The sequence below is a fragment of the Aythya ferina genome, assembly GCF_964211825.1.
Source record: "Aythya ferina genome assembly, chromosome: 12".
Taxonomy (NCBI): domain Eukaryota; kingdom Metazoa; phylum Chordata; class Aves; order Anseriformes; family Anatidae; genus Aythya; species Aythya ferina.
The window spans coordinates 18,423,035-18,443,349 of NC_140308.1; the positions used below are offsets into that span (position 1 = coordinate 18,423,035).

A 20,315-nucleotide genomic window follows, 5' to 3' on the forward strand; every position below is an offset into this window, starting at 1 on the left:
GTAATCTAATTTTTAAGTCTCCTTCTACTTACAAATACTTTATTAAACACTGATGCATAGCACATTTTCCTTCCTTCTTAAACTCAGATATCTATTTAATTTACATGCAATACTTAAATGCATTTATTTAACACAATGCCTACACCTCTGTACCACAAATTGCTTTTTATTTGTCATGAATTCTAGTGTTCATTTTTTATTCCACTTTGAAATATCCAGCCACTCCTGTGTTTCTGTTCTCTCAGGCTTTGATATATTGGAATCATTTCCCCAGGCAGCAATCAGCATTGATAAAAGAGCTGGAAATGCAATTCACAAATAGATAGCATATTTATGTGTAAGAGAACCAGCACTTATTTTTACTGTGTATCAAAACAAACACAGGAGCACTTCTGCTAGAACTGAGCTCGCACGGTCAGGAAGATATAGGCCGGATTTCAAAAATGGCTCTGATTTACAGCATTTGTGGGGTTACTTTATTTCTGGAGATAAAGTTCTGTGCTCACACCTAGGAGAGAAACATCACCTCCCAACACACAATGCCGGCAGCACAACCTCCCACCCTGAGGCAGGTTCCCCTCAGCTCAGGGCAGTGCCCCTCCCAGTCCAGCACCTCAGCGTGATGGTTCCAGCCCGCACCTCAGCGTGATGGTTCCCTCCTTCCCCTCAAAAGTTCCCCTGCTTCAGCATGGGCTGCCCCCCTCAGCACCACCTCCTGTCTTGAATATTCACCTGCCCTGCTGCGGGATTGCAGTGGGCATCTGCTCTGCCATGGAGCACCTCCTCCTGTGATCTTGGTGTTCCCTTGGCTGTCTCTCACTTCTTTTCTCTTCCTCTCTTTTTCCAGCATTTTCTGCCCTCTCCCCAACATGTTTCCACAGAAGTACCTGCAGCACTGCTGACAGGCTCAGCTGTGCCCTGCATTCCAGAACCATCCAGAACCAGCTGTGGTGGGCTTGGGGCAGCTTTGGCCTCTCCTCACAGAGGTCCCGATGCCAGCCCCCATTCACAGACAGCCCGTGCGTGCTCCTACAGAGCAGCTGCGACTTTCAGCCTCGTTAAGTATTAGCAATCATCTCAATTACAAGTACCAGCACTGTCAGAGCATCCAAGATTCACAAGACACATCACAAAGTTGTTGCTTCCTTTAAAAAGGAAACAAAGAAACTGAAAAATAAGCTACCAAGCCACTCTAGAAATGCAAATGTAAGTTCTTTTATCTTTGTTTTCAGTACTATTAATTGTGGAAACGTTGGTGCTTCTGTATTCCAGTATGGCTTCATATACATTGGGAACCAGTATGTTTTATCTGCTTCTTCCCAAATTAACAGATGAAAGCAATAATAAATTAAATTACAGAATTTTGCTAGGTTTTCCAATAAGTTTCTGTGATGCACGTGACAGAAAGCACACAACCGGTCAAATCAAATAGTTGGGTGAAACAAGCAGATAGGACAACATTTTCAACAGCAGCAATGTCAGCCTGACCTTCACTGTGGCCCCCTGTGCACCTGGGCCAGTTTCAAGAATATATATTGCAAGTGTATCATGGAAAGATTTTTGAAAGGTAAAATAAAAATCAACATAAATAAAATCAGACTAGCTGTCTGGGTCTGGAACGTACTTTTGCCATTTTCAGTGTCCATTTAGTAGGTAACACAATGTCCTGGCAGGATCAGAGACCTGCTGTGCCAACCGTGGCTGCCTGGGATCCCATGAGATATTCTGAGTGGTAAAAGGGTAGATAACACAAGGGATCATGACTTTGGACTGATACTGAACCTGCCATTCTTTATTTTCACTGCTTTGTCCCTGCAACTTTCATTTAGGTACATTTCTATTTGAATTAATGACTAGGGAGCTAAATGCTGCTGAAATTGGCAAGTGATAGTAACAGTTCTTTAATTAGACTCATTGTCCCCCCAGAATAAACATGTTTATGCTGACACATCATTGCAGAGGCATACATTTCTCCTGGCTTTTTAGACCTGTGAATAGCAGTAGAAAGTCCTGTCAGATAAGCCATTCAGTTTTCCCATGTTCTTACTGACTGCAAACTTAAAAGTCTTTCTATTCTCTTCAACAGGAAGACAGAGGTGTTAAGTCGATGATGCAAGGGGTCATCCCCATCTGTTCTTTACTATGCCTTCTATTTATTTATTTATCTTTTAATTAAACACAAAGATAAAGCATGCACAAATTACATAGAGCCAGCCAACTTCAAGAAAGTTACCAACGCAATCACAAACTGAACCTTAATGCTTCTCAATATTAGGATCATTCTGTACATGTGCCTCTCAGCAGAGACATTTCACATGCTGGCCGGTTTGGGAGATGAGGTCAACATCCCTAAGAGCCAGGTAAATGCCAGTGGAACCTTTCACAGGCACGTCAAACTGGAACACACACCAATAGCAATCACACTTATAAACCTCACTCAATTACAGGCTTTTCAGCTCAGGATGAAAAACATGCCTGCCCTAAAGAAATGCATTTAGGCTTTCTCATTTCTGAGTGGTGAAGGAATGATGTCAGCCATCCATTATTGATCTCCTCAGGAAAGAGAGCATAAAACAAAACAGCTCTGAAGACACTGATAAAACAACAGAGTTGTGCTGACTTGCTACCTTCATTTAACAATATCTTCACTTTAGAAAAACATTCATCTTTTAGGAATGTGAAAACCTGCATCCAAAAGATGACTTCAATTGAATAGCAATTACTATTATTTTTTAACATAAGTGACATCTTTAGGCCATCAGTCATTAAAAGATAAATGTCTTACATGAAATACTGCACAGTTAATATGAATCTTTTTCTCCCACAACTGAATGATAATGTATAGCACATCCAGTCTTTTCCGTATAGGAAGATAGAGCATTTAATGCTAACAAGTGATTTGCAGATTTTCATCAGTTTTAAAGGGTTGCTTGAATCAGATTTGTGAAACTCAAATTTAAAAAGGGGGGAAGGAAGAAGAGAAAAAAAAATATTTTTTTTTCCTAACTTTTTATGCTTGCACAGCATTCACATTCCTCACACTACGAATCCTTTCCATAAAGCACAGTAAGTTTCAAATTACACTATGAAAGCAATCAGTAAAATTCTGAAAACAACTTATAAGACCTCTTCAGCTTCCCATACAGCAGTAGTGATCAGTGTGTGATAGTATAGGCATGCACCCCTTCTACAGTCTCCTAGCGCACAAGGAAACTATGTACAATGTGAGATGTTAACATATTTCCAAAAGTTCATAAACACACCTTTCTTGCCCACTTACAGAGAAAACTGTATTTTTCTCTGTAAAAAGCACATTATTACATCGCACTTACCTGAAGTCTTCTCCCTACCCTTCCAGCTTTTAGTGAATTTTCACTCCTGTTCCATAACAGGTATTTCTCACTGCATTTCAGAAAACAAATTAATAACTCTACCAATTACTAGCATCTTCTAAGTCTATGGAGAATTATTTTACAGCAATTAAAGATCTTCTGAGTGAAAATGCTACATTAATGGAAGATTACTAGCATGCTTCCTTCAAAACTTCTTACTTTTCAACAGCTGATTCATCATTTTGATTGGCTTCACTTGCAAATTATAAGAACAGAGACACAGCACCTGTACCAGCACTGGATTCTCCAGGTGATTTGAGTGTTCGTCAGGCATTCATCTAACAAGTTGCAGTTATTTATTTATTGCAGAGTTGTTTTATTATTATTATTTTAATTATTGTTATTGTTATTATTATTTTCTCCTCTCTCACTTTTGAAATGACAAACTTTCTTAACACTTATGGGATATTTTGGGTTACATGTAATGGTAACTACTGGCAACAATACCTTGTTCAAGTGAATTAACTAACACTGCTTGTAAAATTAATAAGTAAAGGAAAGGTCAATTTAGTATACTCTTCCAATAGACATTTCTGGAATATGTCAGCAATACAGAACAGCAAATTAAATTACTATTTATGCACAAGTAGCAAAATATGTACACTGGCAACCTTTTGACTGAATTCTAAAAGACTTCCCTTTCCAATATGCACTTTTTTTTTTTTAAGGCAGCTTTTATACAAAATTTCATACTGTTTGTCTCAGAGTTAGGTAATTATGACTTTTTCTTTTTTTTTTTTTTAACTCATCTGGACACTGAAAAGGAAAATATAATTTTAAATATTAAATATTAGCCACTAAATGAGTCACATTTTGAAATGAATATTTTTCAGCAGTGTGAAAGGAATAATATTTACCAAAGTATTCATATTTGAGAAATACCATGAGAAAACATTGCTATATATATATAAAAAAAAAAAAAAAAAAAAAAAAAAAAAAAAACATGTAGTTGTTATATTAAATAAAAGTTAGCTAATGTCTATCAAAAAAATCAGACATGAGTACTTCTGCCTGAGGAAAGGTAAATTTTTACCTTTAAAGCTGGGGAGGGGAAATCTCATTTCTGAAAACCTTCCTATCTCTGATCAGACTCCATCTAGATATTAAAGATGACAATTCCAGAGAATCAGCCTCCAGCACAGGAGGATGACTAAAAGTTCCCACTATTCAGTAACCAAAAACTTGTTGCATGTTCCTATAGGGATGCCAGTGAGCAGAGTAGCTTTCTTCTCTTTCAGAACTGGGAAGATCCAGTTTGACCATCAGTGGCCAAGATGACACTTTAATTTGTACAACTGAAAGTAGCTCCCTGGGCTACTTTAGGGAATGGCCCTGATAGCTGAAGCAGCTGCCATGGCTCTCTTTGCCAAAGGTACTTTAGAGGCTTGCAGATGTCACTTGGTCCCTTAAACCCTGTAAGGTGGGCAACAGTGATTTCAGCTCTGATTGCAAGTACCAAAATTAGAGATGCATTGCATATTGCAATTGCAGAGATGCATTGCATGGAAAACCTGACTCATGGCACAAGCACAGCAAACAACTACTACTGAAGGTAGAAGTGTCTGCAAGGAACAAAGTTATTTCTGCACACAAAATGCTTTGGGAGCATAATAAAGCCATCCATGTGACTAAAAGATTTGTTCCTTTGATCAGCTCATGATCTTGGCCCAAACCTCTTATATTTTCAAGAAACCATATTTGTGCATTTTCTCATGTTGCTTCTAAGCTGGGAAGGCTCTCCTTAAATATCTTCTTCCAATCCATTTATAAAATTCTCATTTGCTGCCACATGAATGATAATCTTGAAGATATTGAGACCAGCTTGTAATTATATTTTAACTATTGTATACCTGCAAATGCAAAACAAAAACAAAACAAAACAAAAAAAAACTGCATAAGACTGCATGCATGATAATATGCAGATGCAAACACATTTCCATATGTACATTTGACATTGTACTCATGCAAATAAGGATAAAAATAGAAATACCCTTTTGGAAGGTTGAGGGTAAAAAAATCCGATAAATAAGAGAAACTGAGAGTTAATTTGGGAACTTGAAATAAAATTAAAAATATTTTCAGTTATATTGACAAAAAAAGAGAATGTGAGCACAATAAAACTGAAGATTCAAAACGCAAGACCACATTCTACCTTCATGTACTCAATATATAGCTATACTAAAGTCACTGTAACTGCTAATCTAAGTTAAGAGTAATTAGTAACATATTAGAAAGCCAAGAATATTATTACAGTACTGCAGAAGCACTTTGATAAATTGAAGTGTTCTTTAGGCCAGTAAAATGCTTTGGATGTTAAAATCATCACACCACTGATAGTCTGCAACCTTGAACCAGTGAAGCCTAGAGTCCATTAGACTCAATGAATTTAAGGACCCATATGCTTTTTTGTGTGCATGTTTGTTTTTTGTTGTTGTTGTTTGTTTTTTATATAAATCTCTGCCTTAGAAGACAAGAAGTGAAGTGTTCTTGACATTTTAAATAACCAAAAACAGAATTGTGAAATAAACCTTTGGAAAACAAAGCTTGTTTACTGAACTTCAATTGAATGGGCCATCAACAAACCCAACAATGAAAAGTAGCAAAATGATGTGTTTACTAGTACGTTTACTAAAACATTGCAAGCATGCTTAAAATTCTCTGGCTAGCAAAATTCCTAGCATCTGGCCCACATGAAGAGAAATAAAAGACCATATTAAAGACCGAGAATTAATTTTCATCCATATACAAGAGTTTACACACAATAGTATTCTTATATTTAATCTTTTATATAGTCTTGAGTTAGGGTTAGGGAGGAGCAGGGCCAGTAAATTACCTATAATTTGCCAGAGAAATGAAGACATCAAACAAATATATGACTAAAAAACCACTAACAAGGAAACATGAATATGCTTCCATCTAAGCTGCCTCTGATACTGGAAGTGGGGCAGCAGAATCACTCATATTTGTGGGAGGTCACTGAGTTTCTCTGGCATGAACATGTCTGTGTGGAAGAAAAATATTAAAAATGTTGAAAAAAAAATATTTTACTAATGTAAAGGTGTCAAAAATTCTCCAAGCCTGAATAATTCCTCCTTGGAGATCAGAGCTCTGATTACACGTCAACCAGTCTAAAGGATGAAAGCAATTACTGCTTTCCTTTGCTATCTGCTATCAAACTGGAAGCTGCGTAGGAGTGTTTGTTTTATTTGGTCACTGTTAAAGTGCTGGATAGCTCAGAAAGCTTTCTGGACGTGAAATAGACGATTTGAAAGCAAAAAAGGAAAATTAACAATGTTTTGATTTAAAACAAACAAACCCACCAAAACGCTGAGAAGTCTCTTTGTTCTAAGCTGCCATATTTAATTTTCCACTTACAGTTTTGCAGCACACCCTAAGAGGATTTCCTTAAATTTACCTTCCGGACACCACTTTGAGGTCCGAGATTTTGAATTACCAAAGAAATCCTCTGGATTGTGAAGAACCAGAATAACATTCTCTTTACAGAGAACCAAGATAACTCTGTCATAAAGTCTCCAACACAGAAAAAACTGGTTCAGAATCACAGTCTCCAAGTGCTACTGCAGTAATCTGTATTGGCCAACACTGTCCTTTCTGAGTAGCAGCTAGTAGATGCACCATCCCTGGCAACTCAGGAAGCCAGTATTCTGGAGAATCTGGAATAGAAATCAAGCCAAAGCTTGTACCCCTGGAAGAGAAAATCTGGTCAAATCACACCTTGTATCACCTGTATTGAAACAACTGATTACTTATTTCCAGTGTCTTAGAAAGACAGCTATATGTTTCTTCTTTTCTCTCCTCTTTTTTTTTTAAACAAAACAAAACAAAACAAAACAAGACAACAAAAACAACAACAACAAAAACAACTGGATTTGTTTCTCACAAGTGATTCTTTTCTTTTAACTACTTCAGCTGTTTCCACTGAAGAGAAATCTATAAATTCCAATCTATAAATTCTATAAATTTCAGAGAAAATCTCTTCCCGACAGTTATCCTCCAGCACTATTCTCACATTCTGTTCTTCTGTTCTCACACACAAAAAATCTCCTCTGACCTCTCTCTTTCCCTCCTCCATTAAAAAAAAAAAAAATCCTCCAGCTCCCCTAGCGTTCTTTCCTTGGTCATTGGTAACCAGGGAAACCAGATACTATGGTAACTCAGGGATGCAAAAACACACATTCAGTGTCCCTTAAACCCCAAACTATATGGAAGTCCTCAACCCTTTCTTCTTTAGGTGATGAAGCAGCGAGAGAAACAGTAGCAAATCCCCATATTTACTCATTCAGTCTTATGAACCATGTAAATATGTATTTTCTGTATGCTTCCTCTTCAGTTTTCTAAGTACTTTGCTATTTGTAGAACAATTTTGTGTTCAATTCAGGTTGTCACAAGTGACATGTATTCTGAGTGCTCTCATCACAACTCTAATTGCTATTTATTTATTTTAATGTCTGAAATTAGTCAGATTCAGAGTATATGGATGCTCTTTTAGATTGGGAAGAAAAAAAACCCTCCCCAAGCCACATCTGATTATTTTCTGAGCCTCAAAACTATTAAAGTCAAATATCTTAGCTGAGATTTATATCTCAAGGGTGATTCCATGCAGAGTCCCTGAAGTCTAATAAAAGATTAGTTTTGTTGTTCTCTTCCCTGAGTAAAAACAAAAACATGATTCTCTCCTATATCTAACGCCAATTTTCATGAAATGCGAAGGTACTTAATATCTGAGATTTCTACCCTCTGATAAACTTGTTAAAAATTGGTCAATGTGTTTGAATATTATTAAGAAAGTACATGTTACAGGGTTGCAAAGACACCATTTGTTTTAGGGAACTGGCTTCAAAAAAAATCAACATTAATTTCTGGAGAATCTGTGCTCCAAACATGTTTACTCTTCTTGTTAAGAAAAAAAAAAAACAAAAAACAAAAAACAAAAATCAAAACAAACAAACAAAAAAAAACAAAAACAAAACAAAACAAAAAAAAACATTGTTACCTCAAGAGCCTTCCATAATTTTATAATAAATTTTACAGAACAATTGATCTTGTTCCAAGTCCACTTGCAAAATTGCCGTGTGTTTTACACCTCACAGAAAGTACACTTCTAAATTCTACTGTCACTGTAATCTGTAGAAACGAAGACAACTGATATCAGTGAGCTCTGTAGAAATGGTGGGTGAATTACTTAGACATCGGCCAGTAAACAGTTAAAAGATTAATTTCAATTGCTGTCACCTCTGTGGGTAGGTTTGTTCCAACTTACAGTCGAGACAAATGATGGAAAGCTGTGTTTTAGACTTTAGACTATTATTTACTACATGGGGTCCTTTTCCTTTTCTTTTTTCTTTTTTTTTTTTTTTTGGCATATACTTAGAAGTGTCTCTGTCTCCTGAGAGAATTCACCTTGGCTGAAGGAAAAAAAAAAAATCCTCTTTTAAAGACAATAATTTCTGTTACACCTCTCATCATCATGCATGGCCTTCAAAGCTCAGGCTTCAGTCTGGAACCAATTTTTAATAGTCATTCGTTTCTGTTGCCCATTGCCTATGCTTCACATGATCTATCCTATAGGCAAAAGACTAGCCTCTGATCTCCATGGTCCAAATTCACTGTTTAACAGAACGCCACTGCAAGAACGAAACTGTTCAGGTCCCAGTCTGCCTGCTTCGGGAGATGGAATTCGAGGAAAATTTGTTCCAGCATGTTGAGGAGAGTGACCACACTGCTTTATCTGGCACTTCACTTATTATACTTCTGCTTCAGTTTTCTTCTCTGAAAAATAGGACTAAAACACAGTCCAGGCGAGAAGTTTCACTGCTATTCTATTATTTGATTCTTTGTTCAACATAGCAGATAAAAAAAGAGTTGTAATACTTGACATACAAAGGAGCAAATAGTAAATAGCACGTCAATAGACACCTCTTATCTACACTCATTCACTAGGATAGCTCTTGTCTTAAAGGCTAAAAAAATATCCTGATTCCTATGAAAACAATCAGTTAAGCTAAAAGCATATGCTTGTCGGTACCTCCTGCTCTTCATCCTAATAAGACAGTATCCAAGCATGCCAGAATCAATGTGTGACATGTCTCCATTACACCTTTTTCCCAAGCACTACAACATCCACCAAAGATACACAGTAATAGAGCAAGCTGCTGCTCCATTTGAGACACCAAGTGTCTGATTTCAGAAGTTTCAAGTCTGAGTTCTAAAAATATCCACCTGAAGCCACTGGCATCCACAAGCAGATAGGAACTATAATCTTTAATTTCAACAGGTAATTCAGAAATACATGATATTTTGCTTTGCACAGTTTATAAATTTTAGTAGTTTGCAATATTTCATTGCAAGACTTCATAAAACTACGAGGGGAATGATGATGCCACACTTCCATTTTTATGACCAAGCTTTAGTGCGTTGTAAGATATGATACTGAATTCATTTTGTAATCAATTTACAGAGGAGGGCATCACTCCAAAGGCAGCAGTCTATCTTAATAATTCTTTAACTCAGTGACTGAAAGATGTAGATTGCTAATGAAAGTACACATGCATGAGAAGGACTATTCGAACTTTTCGGACTTTTTTAAAAACTAAGATTCATTGTCAAAACGTGACTTCTTATTTTCAGTTTATATTTACAGTGCTCACTTCCGTCAAAAACCTACATAAAATCAATTAGCCTTGAGTTTATATGGCCCCTTTATATAATATCAAGATATAAAGATTTCCTCCTACTGAACTTTGATCATCTTAGAACATTAATTTGCAAGAGGTTAAGATTCAACCCACAGTTAAAATTAAAACACTACTGAAGCCCTAACACACACATTGTGTACATTGTGCCAAGAAAGGCACAACATGGTGATCATTATATCTGATCCAAAGAAAGAATTCTGAGCAAGCACAAAGATGTAGGTATTCTGTAGCAAAAGAGTTGTGTGCTAGTTCTATTGTCTGCAGTTTGCAGCAATCAGTAAAACTTGTTACCCTTTCCCCTCCCCATCCCACCAGAATAACAAAACAATAAATCTGTTCAAAAGCATTTTATGCAAATGAGATATTTTTTCTTCCTGAAAAATAAAGATCAAACCCTGGTCTTTTAACACTGGAATACAATAAGAGAGAAGATCCATATACCATATGTTATGATACTAATGCTTTCTGTAGCATACACATGTACATCATTTCCGTGAGAAAAGTGAAAGCTTTTATTTCCAATGACTTCATCAAAATATTTAGCTGCCTTAACGGGAATATGGAACCAGGCCTTCGAAATAGCTGCTACCTGTAGCGAATTGGCATAAGATGAATATAGACAGGAAAACTGCATGATCTCATTCAACATCATGCAGACAGTTGAACAACTTCTCCTCCTGCTTAGAACAGTAGCAGAACACTGATCCATTGCATATAATTTACCTCCCTACGGAATATCATTTCTTTCCAAGTGCTTCCTGTAAACACTAAAACAGCAACAACAACAAAACATATTCAGTACCCATCCCTGTGCTTTACTTTCCATTTAATATGAATGTGTTTTAAAAACCGTGAGAATAAAATTTATGTTGCAATAAATAAAAATAAAAAATAAAAAATGGAACACTACCTGTTTTGTCTCTATCTCCAATATGATTCAAGAAATTAATGATATATCTAAAAATAGCCTCTCTATGGAGAACGTAACAACTAGGGAAGTATTCAATTTTGTGCTTTTGGCCAAGTGGGAAATGCATCAAAATCTGGTTTGCACAAATTTACATGGGACTGAGGAAAACAACTTTTTGGCATCCTTTCTGCCTTTCATGGCATGACTTGTTTGGAGTCCTAGGTTGAAAAATTTCCTACAGATTGAGTGATATTCAGTGCTGTACTCTTGTGCATATATTTACACTAAGGAGCAACTTTCACAGAGTTTAGAAGAGAATGTTTATGTAAAGTGAAATTTAGGTCAATTAATATTCTATACTCATTTTGCCATTGTTGCATATGCTTGTTTTGAATCAAGGTTCTCTCCTTTGGAACGACTTTCTCCTCCTGCTTGATATTTGGCAAAGTTACAAAGCTGCAAATAGAGAAGGAACATGTTTAAAAAAACATAAGACAAGTGAAATGATCCACAAAGATCCTGGAATCCAATACAAAAGGAGTGTTTCACTTTTATTCTGAGAACAACCTTCCTCTGCAATTCTGCATTTGTTTCACTGATACTAATTGCAGTGTAAGTGTAAAAAAAAAAAATAAAAACTGATTTGGCAGGGTGGCATCTAGAGTCAAATGTAATCACAGCCTCACTAGTTTGGATGTCTGACCACTAAAAACTGACGTGAGAACAGAAATAGATTTCTGCAAATGTGTCCAAATTTGAAAAGCATTGCAATTGCAAGGTGTTTCTTATTAAGAACATGTATTTTTCCAGCTCCACGGGTAGAATTCTAAGGGTGTTTGAAGCATGCAAAACATCGATGTGAAAGATAAACTATGAAATTATCCGTGGAAGATAGCAAAACAGGAAATAACATCATACATCTCTTCAGTTAAAGGAAAAGCAAGAGTTCAAGACCTAGGTGGTCATTTCTTGGGCATATTCTTGGTATTGTGTGACCATATGAGAATGCAGGAAGATCAGAACACTTATTTATTCACAAATTATTTTCTAATTTCAGGATAAGATTTAACAATATTCCTTTACCAATAAGCTACCTAATGTCTTAGAAACCTCATTGATTAAGAAAAGCAAGACTTGCTACAGGAGATTTGACCTCCCACTTGTTTATTTGATGGACAGTTTTATGACAACCAAATAAAAGGCATATTCTCCTTTTCTTTCGTTCTAAATGCACATAGAAGGACTCAGCCATAGCCTTTGGCAGTTTAAGTGTACTCTGCCTGTAAACACCATTGGTGAGGGTTAAGACCGTTCAAAAGGCGAGATGCCAATGTCAGTACTATCTACTGAGCCTAAAAGACAGGAATTCAGGAACAGCTGTGCAAAAGAGCATCAGTAGTTTTCGTTCGTTTGTTTTTTAATAAACTATTCAATATAAGACTGAAAGGGATGGCAGAAAGTGAAGATACGGTAAGAATTTGTTCCTGAGCTGTTACATGCACAGTTTGGGAAATAAAGGGAAAGACCCATGGCCTCTGGGATCACTCCTTGCTCAGATAGTCAAGATGACTTACTACAAATCCATATAGCAGAGGAGCAAAACAGAAAGTAAAATCACTGCACTGGTTTTCTTCTAATATATGCAAATAACCTTATTGTCAGATTTCCCAATTCCAAAAAATAAAAAAAGTTTATGTTCAGTTTGCCTGATGATTTTTGTTTTAATCTGATTTTCATTTTTCACTGCTTCTCCACTCAAGACACAGCACACAGTAGCAAGATTAACACATTTTATTTACATGGTAATCTATTACATGGATGATAGCAAATAGCTTTTAAACCTTCTTAATAAAACTTTATTGTTTCACTCCAATATGTTTATTTAAGAAAAGAAATTCTGTTGACAGATTTCAAATCTCTCTCTTCTACACTTCTACTTGTCAGAACTGTAAATACAGACAGTCTTTCTGAATATGAGTAAACAAATCTCTAATCCAACATCCATTATACATTATTATGAACAAATTATGAAATGAATACTGTTTTACTGGTAAAATCTATACAACACTAATTTGAGGGAAAGAAACAATCTATGAATACATAGAACCTTAAGGAGGTTCATTTTTAAGCCAAAATAACTGTTTGTGAATGGCTAGCAATAAACATGTGGACACTTGAGGGCAGAAGCAATAACCAGCCTGTCAGTTATCTTAACAAGCTTAAACTAATATTGATTTTCTGTGTAGATGCATACAGTATAATCAGCACACATTTAGAAGTGTTAATAAAAATGTGATCTATTGCACTTTTCTCGCTAAATCCAAAATGCCAAAAATAATCTAAATAATTCTAAGAAAATTTATTGCTTGACAAAACCATCTGCAAGAGATCTGGAAATAAATCAAGGGTTCCTTGCTGTGACATACCATCTTTGAACTAACAAATCAAACTGAAACACCAGCTACAATTCAAATAGCTACAACTCAGTCTCATTAGAGACAAGAAAAGCAAATTAGATAAAAATAAAATCCTACTTAGGTCATCTTTCAAAACCAGCTGAGAAGTTAAAAAACAAAACAACAAAAAAAAACAAAACAAAAAAAAAAAAAAAAAAACAAAAAAACAGTACATTCTCAGTGCTCATGAGTAACTGACTGACTTAATATGAAAAAAAAATAATATTTTGTCACATTCTTCATATCTCCTGCTTGGCAAAGTTTATTCTTTTCTACAAGATTGAGAGTAAATCTCTCAAAGAATTTCAGGATCACCTAACAGTCAGACTATATATCCTAAATATACACAACTAAGAAAAAAAATCCAGGTAAAACACTGGGCTTCTGCATATTATAAATTGCCACAAATTTCATGGACCGTGCATCACTAGTTCTGATCTTACAACGTAAGTGTAGTTCAAACACTAGACAAGATTTGTATCTCGCACCTTGTCATGATCCCAGCTTAATCAATGTACTACTGCTGCCTTTGCAAGTTTTGTGGGGTTTACATCCAAGTTTGAGCTTGCAGACATTTATTTCATGAAGTAAAATCAGCTAATCAGCTTTCATAAATTCAAACAACTGGTAGTAACACAATTAGGTTTATCATTTGAAGTGGTATATTCAAGACTGGTCTATAAATACACTGTAAACTTTAGCAAAATTAAAAAAGCAATTAACAATTAACCTTAATTACAGAGCAGGAACTAACTCCTGTTCTAAACTGAGCCCATACTATTGTACAGGCTTCAGAAAAATTATGGGTAAATAATATAGAAATGGAAACATACTATAAAGCAGACTCATCAAAAATGAACTACCATAAACAAGATTATATGGTCATGCTCTTGTAAAATAACCATTAATCTGTTGTGACAGAAAATGATCAAATACCTATTGATAACTCTGATTTTTTCAGACCACCAGCATTTATAGAGGCCTTCAGAAATTTTATATTTTACATCTTGCATCAATTTGAGTGCTTCCACAGTAACAGATCATTTTTTTAAAATTCAAGTACAAGAAAAATATATGTTAGTTAAAAAAATATGATAAAATGTAACTACATTCTGCAACCCAAAGCAGTAAAACCCTAAAAACCCTAAGAAACGCAAAGCCTTTTCCACAGAAAAGCAGAATTCACAAAATTGAATTACAAGTAACAATGAATATTATCTATAAAGTAAAAAACAAATCAGTAATTAAGAAAATTCTGTAGCTCTAGTCCCAGTTGTGATGAAATTGAGGACTTTTTCATGCAGCACAATGATTGCACGTTTTCTGTGTAAATAACATTTTCCATATTGCCTCTCCAGGTAACAACATAGCTAATATTGGTGACTGAACATCCTATTTACAGCAGACAAGAAATGACTGACTCAGAAGCAGAAGTCTGGCAATCATAGGAATGTACTAAATGGATATATTAAGAAAAAGAAAGTTCTTTAATTTACCTAAATGATATAAGCAAAACAAATACAACTGGCAGGAGAATTATATTCTTGAAATGAACCAGTGAAGACAACAACAGTAGGACTATCTAAAGGGTGTTCTGAGGTCACTTAATCAAACAAGCTTGTGCTCTTCACACACTTCAGAAGTGTTGCCACTTCTTGGAAAGTCTCATATAAGGTGACAATTTCAAGCACAGTATTCCAAGAACTACACCCAGGTCAGAAAATCTGACCAGTTATTAACAAACTAAAAGAACTCTGTTCTTTATTGTGCATTAGTTTCAGATAAATGAGATAAATATTTAGTGCCACTTCTTAGTTTTGCATAAATTAATATGGCTGTTACCCAAGTACAGAAACCTGTTCTTCATTGCTGAAACTTTTAAATTCAGTGAATTTTTGCTGTTTAAAATTGGAATAAGAGGATTTGGGGCACATTCTGCAGCTGTGACAGAAAAAAACTGGTGTTACTGCAAAGTTTTGTACCACCACCCAGGTGAACTTTGTACAAAACACTATGCACTTCAATGCTTTGTAGAATTATTTTTACACAAGATAACAAAAAGCTTTGTCACTACTGTTATAAGAAGTTAAACAGCAAATGATGTTTAAGAAAGTCATCACACAGAAGTCCAGGTCCTTTTTCTTCCACTGCTCTGGCAAGTACAGTAACAAGATGTGCTATAAGGGACCTCCAATCTCACCTCTCTCTTTTTCTCCTACACTAAATTTGCCAACTTTCTAATAGAGTTAGCTCAGAGAAGTCTATGTGGAAATTGAGTGCTTTTTCCCTTTCTCCTTTCTAATTTTTCTTGTATTGGGGATATTGAGCATGAAAAAATAAACCTGGAAAGGTATGAGAAATGGCATTCTAAATTCTAAATATCTTTCATATTCTTGTATTGACAGGAAAGAAAGAAGAAAAAGGTAAATTAAAAACCAAGTATTTATAAACATTTTTTCATTGAAATTAGAAATATTTTTAACCACTGAAAATCAAAAAAGTGCCATCGCAGGTTGATTGAAAATCTTCCAATAAACTGGAAAACTTTTTCAGAATTTCTCTTCAGTTTTGATACAACATTTTGACCCACTCAATAATGTCTAGTCCCTGAAGTCAGAAGCAGCTGCAAGTGTTTATTCTGGCTTAATTATAATACTCTAGATTCCTGAAGTAATTATGTTTCAGCTAACAAACTTGAAGTACAAACCTCTTATACAATAACCTGGTCTGCATGCTCCTTACGGTGTAAGGGGAAGGAGTTTCACAGAAGTGCAGCCATGGCAAAAAAAAAAAACATCTTAATCTGAAATTTTGCAGTTTTTACAAGAACTAGAAATATACTTCTATAAGCTTACATTTCAGTATGAAGAATAACTGAATACTATAGAATAACTAGAATAACATTTTTCCCCCCACAGAAAGAACATTGTTAAATAAGTTAAAAGAATCCCAACGTTAAGAAACCAGGGATATGTTCACACATGTGGGAAAAGAACAAAATTACATGTAATTCTGTATTTATTATATAGTTTGGATTTTCTGGTAGCTAATTTAAATTGCCTTGTGCTGTTTGATATAATGAAAAAATTGAAAATGTTCAGGTAAATACATAAGAAATCATATTCAAGGTCACTAAAAATATTTGCCATTTGACTAAAGAAGGGTTGTAATACATTACACTTTCACACAAAATAATGCTGATTTTCATACTTTTAAACTTTTTTGCTTTTTAAATGTATTATCTGTTTAAGCAAAATATTGTTTGCATGTAGAAAATGAAAATGTTAAAGAACTGTACAATAACGTTATTCTCCATTTTACATGGTGAAAAGCTTAGTAGTAAGGGAGTTGCTGTATTACATATCACACACAAAATACATAGGATTATGTTGAAAGTGCATTAGAGTTAGCTCAGCTATACATCCTTCTCACTGGGATGCTGTTTGACCTGTACAGAGTACATGCCCAGACTAAAAGTATTTCAACTAAATAAACAATCAAACAATCAAGAAAACTATTAAAGGTTTTATTATGATAAGCCTCATATAACCAAATTCTGAAAACAGAACTCTCAGAAACTCATGAAAATTCCCTATTGAAAAGCTGAGGGCCAACATGACAGAGATAGAACAGACATCCACCGGAGAAGGGCCTCGCCCATAAAAGAAGGTCTCAATGACCCTTCTTTTTCTGTGCATTAGGCAATGCAAGCTGTCTGGCCAACACCTCATGTATCTGAGAAGCAGATTAAGCAATCTTAGTATATAAATATATGTAACACATATGTAAATATTGCACAAAGATATAAATGCATCTTCAAGGTTAATACCAACTTTATGAATACATTATACATAAAGAAAAGGAGTATGCCTGTCTTGCATCAAATCCCATTAAAAAAAAAAAAAAAGAAAATTTTATAAATAGTAGATCCTAGTTCAAATATTCAGAAGTAAATGCACCTTTAAAAAAAAATAATAATTTTTGTTTCCATGGTTGAATTGTAGCAGAACAGCAGATTTGTGCCATACATTATTAAGGTAGTCAAAGTCACTGTTAAATTGTACTGGTAAGGTTATTGCCTAAAACGAAGTATGTTACAGTAACATTCAGAGATTGCTATTTCTCCTCTAAGATACCTCTTGGAAAAAATAAAAAGCCACACTGAAAGACTGTGCCAACAGCAGACCTTTTTTCCTCACGACAACCCTCAGTTTCTTTGAGTGTTGTTGCTGCTGCTACAGTTTGTAAGAGTCCCTAAATTTCAGTTTAACTGCTGTTATTGATTCTGAAGATCTGAAATACGAGTCTAACAAAGTTTTTGCCAGCTCCTTAAGTGTCTTTTATATAAAACATTAAGGACATTGATATATTTGTTTTCTCTTTTGGAGAAGTACAGATAACTCTATCATCCTATACATCACCTTCATTGATTGGTTTATTTCTAAAGATATGTGACAATTTACCTGCAGGACACTTGTTCCTAACTCATTAAGAGCGATCAGTAAACCCTGTGGTGTTCATTAAAAAGAATCTTCTGTACACAACAGCAAAAAAATATTTCCTTGAACAATGGTTCAGCCACTGTAAGGTGGCTGTAAGGTCAAAGAAATAGATAACAAATACATTGAATGTAATCTCTGTTGTATCTCCTTATTCTGAGTGCAACCTGGAGGCATAAGAGTTTGATTCATGCATGTTGTTTAGATTCACTCCGACTGTCTTGCCTTGTTTTTAATAATATTTATTTTGTGGGAGCTCATAAATTCTGAAATTTAGAAGAGAAGATTTCTGGTGAAGTAATGAGTCAAAATATGACAAAACATCAATCAAAGAAGCTAGTGACTTCTGACCCTTTCCGGGCTTGGTTTTATGACTTTCATATCTTTGAAGTTATGAAAAGGAGACAAGATATGACAGGTGCTGTGCTTGGAGAAACCACTTAGTCAATTTAATTCCAGCCACCTGTGAGTAACACCACAGAACTACTTCAGCAAATTCAGAAGGATTCAGCTTCCTATCTCTTTCTTTCACAGTAGCTATGTGTATACAACACAATTGCTTGGGGATTTGTTTGGCTAACTTTCTCTCAGCCGATTAAGTAAAGGATTTAAATAAAAATGCAACATTACATTTCCACAGGGTGACGTATCAAACACAGAACTAGAGTTCAGATCAGGAAATCTTAAAATGCAGTGCCAAATGTGGTTGTGTGAACTGTTAAAATAATACTACATCTTGTCACTTCTGTATGACAGATGAAACCTAATACATGTGGTTAGAGGCTGAGACAGATAAAGAACAAAACTGAAAGAAAATGAATCCTCATATAGATCATAAGTCAGATCCTCAAGTAGGGTATTTTGGCAAAATCCGAAATGTTAACTCTCTGCTACTTGCTCCAGAAGAGGAATAGAAATGGAAAGGGATGGTTATTTTTAGCCTTTGAGCTTCCAAGAGGGTCAAGAAAATACACCTTCTCAGGATTTTCCATGAGAATCTGGATACTTGAGCAGCCTGAAGGAAAGGACAAATTTATAAAATATAGTTTTCATTTTTATCAAGTAGGAGTTCTTAGATTTGTCTCTATATAAGCTGTATTGGATCTTTCTGAAGTCAGGGAAGATGGTTCAGTTTTCAGCTAGATCAGTGCCTTAGGGGAATAAGATTGTCATATTATGCTTGTGGGGGAGGCTGCCATGGGAGTTTAGAGGAGAAGGTTTGGAGAAGAGTTGTCTGTGTGCAGAAAAAGTTACTCAAGCTACAATTAAGTTATTAGGAAAGAGGAAAAGGTAACTGAGGCAGCTTCCTTGAAGGCTGAACTATTGCTATGGGAGTGGCATCCTGCCACAATTTCATGTACGAAATTGATAGGCTGAGTTACAGAGAAATAAATATGTAGGCAAAGATGTTTTAATATTTTTTTTTCTACATTTTAAATGCTTATACTTAGCACAGCAAATAGAACAAAAAAATGGCATGTTTCAGAAACCAGAGTTCTGAAATTTTGTGGTACATTGGGTGAGAGTAAAAACAGAAGGGAGGAAGGGAGGAGGAAAGTAAGCGTGTCTTTTTGTGTCAATTTTCTCTCCTGCCTGAGGCTGCCACTTCAGTAATAACCCAAGTTTCTAACGCCTTATATTACACAGGAGGCTCAAGACTCTGTGAAAAGTTATGTACAATAAAATCTGAGAAATGTGTGGAGAGTATCAGAGTCTGTTAAATCTTTAGCCAAAGCTCTGTTGAATCCAGGCTTTCAGGTAGGAATAAGTTAGTCAGGATACTATCATTCAGAGGCAGAAAAAAGATGTCTTCCATTTTTGATTTGATGAGGGAGGGAAGAAGAGAAGTCCTAACCTGCAAGCAGACCAACATTTGGAGCACTTATCCAGATTTTAACTTTCTCAACAGATGAGAGTTTTCAACACTTCTTGAAAGATTTGCTCACCTATGTCACAATCACATAACAGAGATAAATAATACACAGCACCTTAGAAATTCCGGTGTTAAAAGATTTTGTATTATGTATTTTGTATTGTTTTGCATTTGTATTATTTCTTCTTCTAAATAAATATCACAGGGCCAGTTTCCCATAAAAGTCAGTAAAATACACAACATTCTTGAGAACTTCACTCATGTGAGTACTGATTTTTTTAGGCACTGTGCAAACCAAGAACAAAAGATAGTACCTCTGCACTTAGATTTGCTCAGTGAGCAAACCTATTAACATGGTGGATGCTCTTGCATCAAATATCAAGAAATCTTTCACGCTTAATAGGTAGAATATTTTCCCTTTCTGATACCGAGCTTCCTGGAGGAAGCAGAGAAAAGATCAAAGCACACT

The 20,315-nt window shown here is 35.3% G+C and overlaps 1 protein-coding gene across 1 annotated transcript in view; it reads right to left on the bottom strand.

Moving 5' to 3' along the window:
- Nucleotides 1-20,315, bottom strand: part of LOC311443619 (uncharacterized protein) — a 248,155-nt gene that overhangs the window by 141,864 nt on the left and 85,976 nt on the right. The gene's annotated exons all lie outside the window — the stretch shown is intronic.